The 8311-nt window shown below is 38.8% G+C and overlaps 1 protein-coding gene across 4 annotated transcripts in view; it reads right to left on the minus strand.

Annotated features, from left to right (window-relative positions):
- The window catches only part of LOC144970010 (short transient receptor potential channel 4-like), a 506392-nt gene that overhangs the window by 63247 nt on the left and 434834 nt on the right, over positions 1 to 8311 (minus strand). Inside the window, exon 1 of one of the 4 annotated variants that reach the window (XM_078909162.1) lies at positions 5393 to 5458. The exons of the other annotated variants lie outside the window; for them this stretch is intronic. The gene's annotated coding sequence lies outside the window, so the exon portion shown is untranslated. Of the gene's footprint in view, positions 1 to 5392; positions 5459 to 8311 lie in introns of those variants that run through there. 4 annotated transcript variants of the gene reach the window in all.

An 8311-nucleotide genomic window follows, 5' to 3' on the forward strand; every position in this document is an offset into this window, starting at 1 on the left:
GGACAATATCAATTGCTTGCTACCCTTTAGGTAGGACGTAACTCTTTCGCAAATTACTTTCCACCAGATCTAACAGACACAGCCACCCATTTACTGCTGGGTTGACGGGAGGAGATGGGGGGGGGGACGGGAAGAAAATCGACTGTAGCCGGGGATCGATCTTGGTCCCGTTGCGTGAGAAGCGAGTGCTCTACCAACTGAGCTATCGGGACCCCCAAAATCGTGTTTAAAATTTTGGCCAGAAAACCGATTCGTCAAACATCGACTGATTAACATGTCTCTCATCTTAGCAAAAACTATCACACCTGAAACTTCCCAAATTCCAAGTTTGAGACGATTTCGCCAAGATGAGAGACAATATAATCGATTGATCTTTAAAGAACGAGTGGGGTTGATTTTTTGGGGCAAAATTTAAAATACGTGTTTTTTAGGAGCAAGGTTATGGTATCTACAAACTTTCTAAACTGAGAAGCAAAAAAGAAAACAACTAAAAACGAAGAGGACTGTGTATCGTTGTTCTTTTGAGGTATCGATAAATTATTCATGTCAAAGTCTTCAAATTTATTCTAAATCTAGAAAGTTAGATTTAAATCCACACAAATATAATTTGCATATATTATAGGATTTCATCCAATGCCAAATCATATCACAGTTGTGAAATATTGGTATTAAATCACATCATTAAACACCATCCGTATAATTTCAAGAATCAGCAAACAGATACATCTCCAGAACCACCTCTGGCACCGTAGCTTGTAATTCTATAGAATCTCGCTATTATATTATTTCCACCTTTGCTTAACCCTCTCCTTACCAGCCATTTTCAGGATTTTCCCCAAAACCTCAAACCCAACTAACACAAAAATATAATTTTTATATCACTCAAACACAATAACACAAAGTTCCATTCATAATTTCTTAAGCAAAACATGCTCTACAACACACTGTTCATTTTCTTTAAGTGTAATGATGTACAAGAGAAATTTGAATAAGAAAAATGTTCGTTGTATCGTAACGAATGTGACGATTTTCCTATAGTTGGTAAGGAGAGGGTTAATACCACCATCTTTTCTAATCGAGGAAAATAATAATCTGTAAAAACAAAAACCATCATCGTTATTTTTATCCGCGTTTCATCGTTTGAGTGATAATAGGCCTACATAGTTTATGATGTATTTTCTTACTGATCAGTTCGTCTGATATGTTATTTCAATGCACGCGTGTTATTGCTTTATATCTGAGTAGAATAACATTTTAGAAGCATCTACATTTAAACGTATTTATAGATATTACATCTTTCATATTACATCAATGCCTGTGGGAAATGTGAACGTCTGTGTATAATAGAGAATGAAAAAATTAAATGACTATAACAGCCACTAAACAGAGCATAATATTTTGAGTTTTGAGCTGTTATAAAGCGCAATATCCACTAAATGTGCTCAAAGCGCTTTAAAGGGGGTCCCTGGTCAAGAGCAGCATTTAACATGTAAGACGGGACATGACGCCTGTTGGCGATATTACAATTTTTCGGACAAAGACGACGCTGTTAACGGCCAGGTACTCATTTTCATCTGAGTAAGGTGAAAGAATGTGAGTCAAGAGCCTTTTCCAATGACTCAACTATGCGCCGAGCGCGAGGCTCGAACCCAGGACCTTCCAATCCGAAAGCGAGCGTCATACAACTAGACCACACAACCGCATAAAATATTATAACAAGGAACGTTTCAAATTGAAATATGCAGGCACTACTAACAAAAAAAGATGAAATTTTAAAAAAACGTCTTTTTTTCACGCCATTGTTATGTGCCGTTGCTGAGGCATTCCATGAAGGAATATAGATATTTCATTCAAAAAAGGTCTTGTGTCAACAGAAATAACACTTGTTGTCCAAAGTGAGCAAATTGGAGGTTGTTAATCTTGCCCAAGAAAATAAACGAAAATGCCTGAAGTAAGTCCGAAACCAGGAACCTTCAGGGGTCACAGTGAAATGCTTTAACCACTCTGCCACTACGCCCTCCCCCCCCCCCCCCCCCCCCCTCCATTACTTCCTACCAACGAAAAATGATGTCTGAATATGAATTAAATCCAGGATCCTTCCTTTAATCCATTCCGTCTATTTTCAGCAATGCTGCTGTAATCACGTTTGATCCACCGTCTCAACGCGTTATTAAGCCAGGATTATCTACAGTTAGGAAATAGGTTTTATAGACACAAATATGAAGCCTGGGGTTGATTTCAACTCGGTTATGATAGAGAATAAATGCAATTCATTCTATGCCTCTCCCTAGAAAATAACGCAATGACATCACCCATATTATAATAATGTGTGACACCGGATTATAAATCGTTAAATTTCACAAAAAATTGGATTCTTTAAAAGGTGGATAGTATTCTTTACATACTTTTGAAAAGTCTTCAATTCAAAGATGGCGAAATCGGTATTAATTGAGGGGTGGAATAAAATACTTCTTACAGTGTTGCGTTTTGGGATTCGAACTTTGTTCCCAATGCGCATTCGCAAGCTCTCATCGTGCGTGAAGCGGTTGCGAATTCCAAAAAGCAAGGGAGTGAGAATCGTATATTATTCTCCATTGCAAAAAACTCAAGACTCCTCTTTTCTCATCATTCCCATTCTAAAGTCACTTGTTGAGGTCAAACACTTCCCGGCTATGTGGTCTTGTGGTATGGTACTCGCTTTCGGATCGGAAGGTCCTGGGTTCGAGCCTCGTGCTCGGCGCATAGTTGAGTCCTTGGAAAAGGTTCTTTACTCACATTCTCTCACCGTACTCGGGTGTAAAATGAGTACCTGGCCGTTAACTCTTTCAGCCCTGGCAGTTTGAGCAGTATAGTCTAGGGCTCGTGTGTAGGGGCTGGTTGAGTTAACAGCGTTGTCTTTGTCCGAAAAATTGTAATATCTCCTCACAGGCGTCATGTCCCGTCCGACATGTTAAATGTTGCTGTTGAACAGGGACCCCTTGTAAAGCGCTTTGAGCACATTTAGTGGATATTGCGCTATATAAAGCTCAATACCGTTTTGAGACGAAGTGTCTCATTAGACTCTTGTCGTATTTTGTCATAGCTTTCAAATGCCAGTGTCGTGGAGAATGAGCATTTATCCTTCCATTTCAAAACTCTGTTGATACTTTCCTGATACGAATCATTTTGACTTTACTCTTAATTTTCCTCATCTGGTTATTCTGATGAGCAGGGTACCGATAGCTCAGTTGGTAGAGTACTCGCTACACACACAAAGTGACCAAGATCGATCCCGGGTGCAGTCGAGATTGTTTTCTTTTGAATCGTTTCAACTGGGTGCACCTCCCACTCCCCCACTCCTCCCCCTAACCACCAGCAGTGAATGGGTAGCTATGTCTGTTAGATTTGGCGGAAAGTACTTTGCGATAGACTTGCGTTCTATACAAAGGATAGCAAGCAATTGTTATTGTACGTTTCACGCTGTAGTAACTGGGATAAACTCCGGCTCTTCTTCTTCTTCTTCTTCTTCTTCTTCTTACTACAACACTATGTAATAAGTTACACGATGAGAGATTATTGCGAGGAGTTGGCTCCATACCACACAACCAAGGCGTTCGTTCATTTCTTTTTTCTTAAAGGGGAGTAATAGGATTATATCAGTGACAAGTCTTGAATTATGAGGTAAGAATAATAAACAAGCGAGGCCTACAAGGTGATTTGTTTACACGCAATGGTCATGAACGGCTTGGGCTTTGATGTGGAACATGCGAGAGAGGAATTTATGTAGTCGATGAAATCATATTAACGAGTACTGTAAATAAGCTATTAATGCCCCCTTCTCTCTCTCTCTCCCTCTCTCTCTCTCTCTCTCTCTTTCTCTCTCTCTCTCTGTCTCTCTCTCTCCCTCTCCATGTCCTCCTCTCTCCTCTTGCTTATAGTCTGTGTGAGGGAGACTACTGAATTTTCAATATAAACATGTACATCAGCTTTTTCATAGTGTAGTGGGTAGGGTTTTATTTTTATCCTACCCCTCCCCCACCCCTCTCTTTCTTCTTTCTTTCTCTCTCACACACAATCTCTCTCTGTCTGCCCTACTCTCTCCTCTATCTTTGTCTGTGTGAGGGAGAGAGAGAGAGAGAGAGAGAGAGAACGAGAGATAGAGAGAAAGAGAGGGATAGATATAGAGAGAAAGCATAGCTTTACAGGGGTCCCTGGCTGCAGCAACACATAAAATTTAGGTAGGGACATGACGCCTGTTAGGCGATAATACAATGTTAATACAGACAGAGAGGACGTTGTTAACGACCAGGTATTTATTTTACACATGAGTACAGTGAGAGTATGAGAGTAAAGAGCCTTATTCAAGGATTGAACTATGCACCGAGCGAGGCTCGAACCCAAGACCACATAAGCAATATATATATATATATATATATATATATATATATGTTGACGTTTTGGGTTTACCCTTTGTCATCAAAACACGATGAATAAAATACTTCAGATGAATGTTGTTTTTCCCCCACCTTTACAATGCCATTCATCTTCTCCCATTCGTCTTTGGTGTTTCATTCATTGTGTTTTGTTGACAAAGGGGAAACTCAAAACGTTCAGATCATCTATCTTTGTTTATCAAATGAAGGCGTCGATTCCAGTTTCTATTGTTATTTATTTCTTCGAGCTTCAAACAGCAACATTTTCAATAAATATCTTATAATTTTATTCACAAAAATGGAAGGTGTAAAACACAAAAAATATAAGCGAATGCACCCGAAATACAAACTGGTAAACACAGAAATATAAGTTAAAAAACACGGAAATATTAGTTGTTAAATACAGGAATATAAGTTGTTGGACATCATGAATATACGTTGTTAAACACAGAAATATAAGTTGTTATATACCAGGATCACAAGTTGTTAAACACCAGAAATATGTTGTTAAACACAGAAATATACGTTTTTAGACACCAGAAATATAAGTTATTAAACACAGAAATATACGTTGGTAAACACAGAAATATAAGTTATTAAACACAGAAATATACGTTGGTAAACACAGAAATATAAGTTATTAAACACAGAAATATACGTTGGTAAACACAGAAATATAAGTTGTTAAACACAGAAATATACGTTGATAAACACTAGAAATATTAGTTTTTAGACACCAGAAATTTAGTTGTTAAACACAGAAATATAAGTTGTTAGGCACCAGCATAATAAGTTGTAAGACACCAGAAATATTACGCTGTTAGACGCGAGAAATATAAGGTATTAAATACCAGAAATGTAAGTTGCTAAACACAGAAGTAAAAGTTGTTAGACACCAGAAATACAAGTAAGTTATAATACACCATAAATACAAGTCGTATCACACAATGATACAGATTCCAACATAGAGAGATAGATACGCGTTTAAGCTCCTTATGAAATCGAGCTATCCTGCCTGTCACGACATCTGCTCTGTCCAAATCCCCAGAAGCAAAACTAGAGATCTGCCCACGTGACATTCACATACAGTCGCCAATTAGACCGTTAGGGTTGTCTCATAATGCCACAGAACTCTAATTAATCACGGAGCCAGTCACAGAGGACGGGTTGGTGGTGGTGGTGGTGGTGGTGGTGGTGGGTTGGTAGTTGGGAGAGATATATAGGCTAGAAGGTGTTGGATAATAGGCAAGAAAGAGGCTGTTGTTCTAGAATATTGAAATGGGAAGATACAGCGCGGTGGAGAGAGAATTTCGGTTCTGTGAATGTTTCAGATGACCACAGACTAATAAGACTAATACGACACTGTACACTGACCAGAGTGATAAGAGGCTGTTAGAAAATATGTAAAGTGGACAGAGTAATGAACAAAAGTGAAGATAAAGCCTTCAAAACAGAACAAAAATAACCAAACACGAAGCGTTTCGGCTTAAAACCATACTTCAGCAAATAAGAAAAACAATATGATCATAAATATATCACTTAGATTCCAGATTAATATATGGCACTTTGTTTTTGCAAATCTTCGATTGCTTGCCCATGTTTATATATATATATATATATATATATATATATATATATATATATATATATGCAGGGCTGATATACGAAGCTAATTATGGCCTAGTTTAACATTGTTGTAATGGACAATATTTTGGGTCATTTTTTGAGATTTCCATTACAACAATCAACCAATTTGTGCGGCTATGTGGTCTAGCGGTATATGACAATCGCTTTCGGATCGGAAAGTCCTGGGTTCGAGCCTCACTCGGCGCATAGTCAAGTCCTCGGAAAAGACATTTTACTCACATTCTCTAACCGTATTCAGGTGTAAAATGAGTACATGGCTGTTAACAGCGTTGTCTCTGTCCGAAACTAATTGTAGTATCGCCTAACAGGCGATGTCTCGATGTCATGTCTCGTTCTACGTGTTCAGCCTTGCTGTTGGCTAGGACGCTTTGTAAAGCGCTTTGAGCACTTTGAATGGCTAATGCGCTATATAAAAGGTCAAGTTTGTTTGTCGTTTTTCAATTGACGCCTTTAACTTTCTCTTGTGTAAAAAATTGTAAGACTCTTGTAGACCATGTTGAATGTCATTGACCTTTTGGTTAGGGCAATGTGGAGCCATATAATCCACCAGATTATAAGTGGACAAGAGCACCCGAAATATGATACAATTATGGTGGCTAAATTGAAATTTGATTAATACCCCGTTTTCTTGCTGGTGGTTTAATTTATCGGTAGTTATTGGGCGGCGAAGTGGCCGAGTAGTTATGGCATTGCACTGTGATCTTGAAGGTCCCGGGTTCGAGCCCTGCTTCAGGCACTTTCGTTTTCTTCCTTGAGCAAGATTATTAACCCGGCCCAATTTGCTCACTTGGAAATCACGGGTGATTCCTGTTGACATCAGACATTCTGTTTGATGGATTATCTATAGACAGCATGCGCTTGGCCAAGAAGCTCATAACATTGCCATCCGGAAATATAACGGACAAACACACAAAACTGTGTGTACCCATGAACGTTTATAGTCAGGTTAATACAGTTCAGTGAGCACTACTCATAAACGCGGATGGCAAAAAATAATAACAAAGATCTATGTGACGTCATCTTCATCTTTCTATATTATTCCTTCACGGAATGCCTAGGCGACTGGATATTATGGTTGCCGTTGCGAAAGGGCGTAATTTATTTTTAAAATTTTATCTTTAAAAAAAGTAGAAATCAAGGCTGGTTTTTCAATACACCCTAACTCCGTTTTTTCCCATGTTGAGATATCATGGATTATTTCCCCTATAATTTCTCATTCGGTCTATTATCATTTTATCATATTTAAACATCAAAATAGAGTATTTATATAGCGCAATATCCACTAAACGTGCTCAAAGCGTTCAAAGCGCTTTACAGGGGGTCCCTGGCCAACAGCAACACTTAACATGTAGGACGGGACATAACGCCTGTTAGGCGATATTACATTTTTTTTCGGACAGAGACAACGCTGTTTACGGCCAGGTACCTCATATTACGCCTGAGTACGGTGAGAGAAAGTGAGTAAAGAGCCTTTTCCAAGGGCTCAACTATGCGCCAGTCCGAAAGTGGGTGTCATATCGTTTGACCATATATCCGCACACATTCACACCAACCCAGGGAAATTCGTGTGCCATTTGATGCATAAAATATAAATTACATTTCAATTTATCTCATGCTCATGGATGGGAAATCTCAAAAAGTAGAAAAATCGACTTAACGAGTTTTGAAAAACCAGCCTTCCAATATTTAACATAATAATGTGCACAATTCCATACAGTTTTGTAAAATATAGATTTGTTATGAATAAAATAAATAACTTATAAACAAAATTCCCTTTATTCATCCCCAAGGGGAAATATTTCTTTCCAAGGAAGACTGGAATAACCCAGTCGTCAGCCGTAGTGCAGCGCCGCAAAGTGAGCTAGGGCTAGGTGACTTGCTGAAGGCCACACAACGCAGCGGACGTTGATCGAACTCGGTACCTTTTGGGTACGAAGCAAAGACCTTATCGCTGAGCCACCTTGCCCCTCATCTACATGCACATACTATTTGAAGGTCTGACAACTGAAAGCAATTATGGGCTTGTTTTGAAATACTCGTAATGAACAATTGCTTGGGTTGGTTTAAGACTTTTTCCATTACAGAAATGACTCCATAACAATGTAGGTTACCAGACCTGCAAGTAAATACGCGTTGGTCATGATCAATCTTCGATTTAGTCTCGGCTGATTGTACTACAAATTGATATGTTGGCGGTCACCCCCTTTACAAATATATTAAGTTCTCCACGAGGAGCCGTCGTCTTTTATCAA

This window comes from Berghia stephanieae, chromosome 4, assembly GCF_034508935.2.
Source record: "Berghia stephanieae isolate SIO BIC M18660-M18661 chromosome 4, UCSD_Bste_1.3, whole genome shotgun sequence".
NCBI classification, from domain to species: domain Eukaryota; kingdom Metazoa; phylum Mollusca; class Gastropoda; order Nudibranchia; family Aeolidiidae; genus Berghia; species Berghia stephanieae.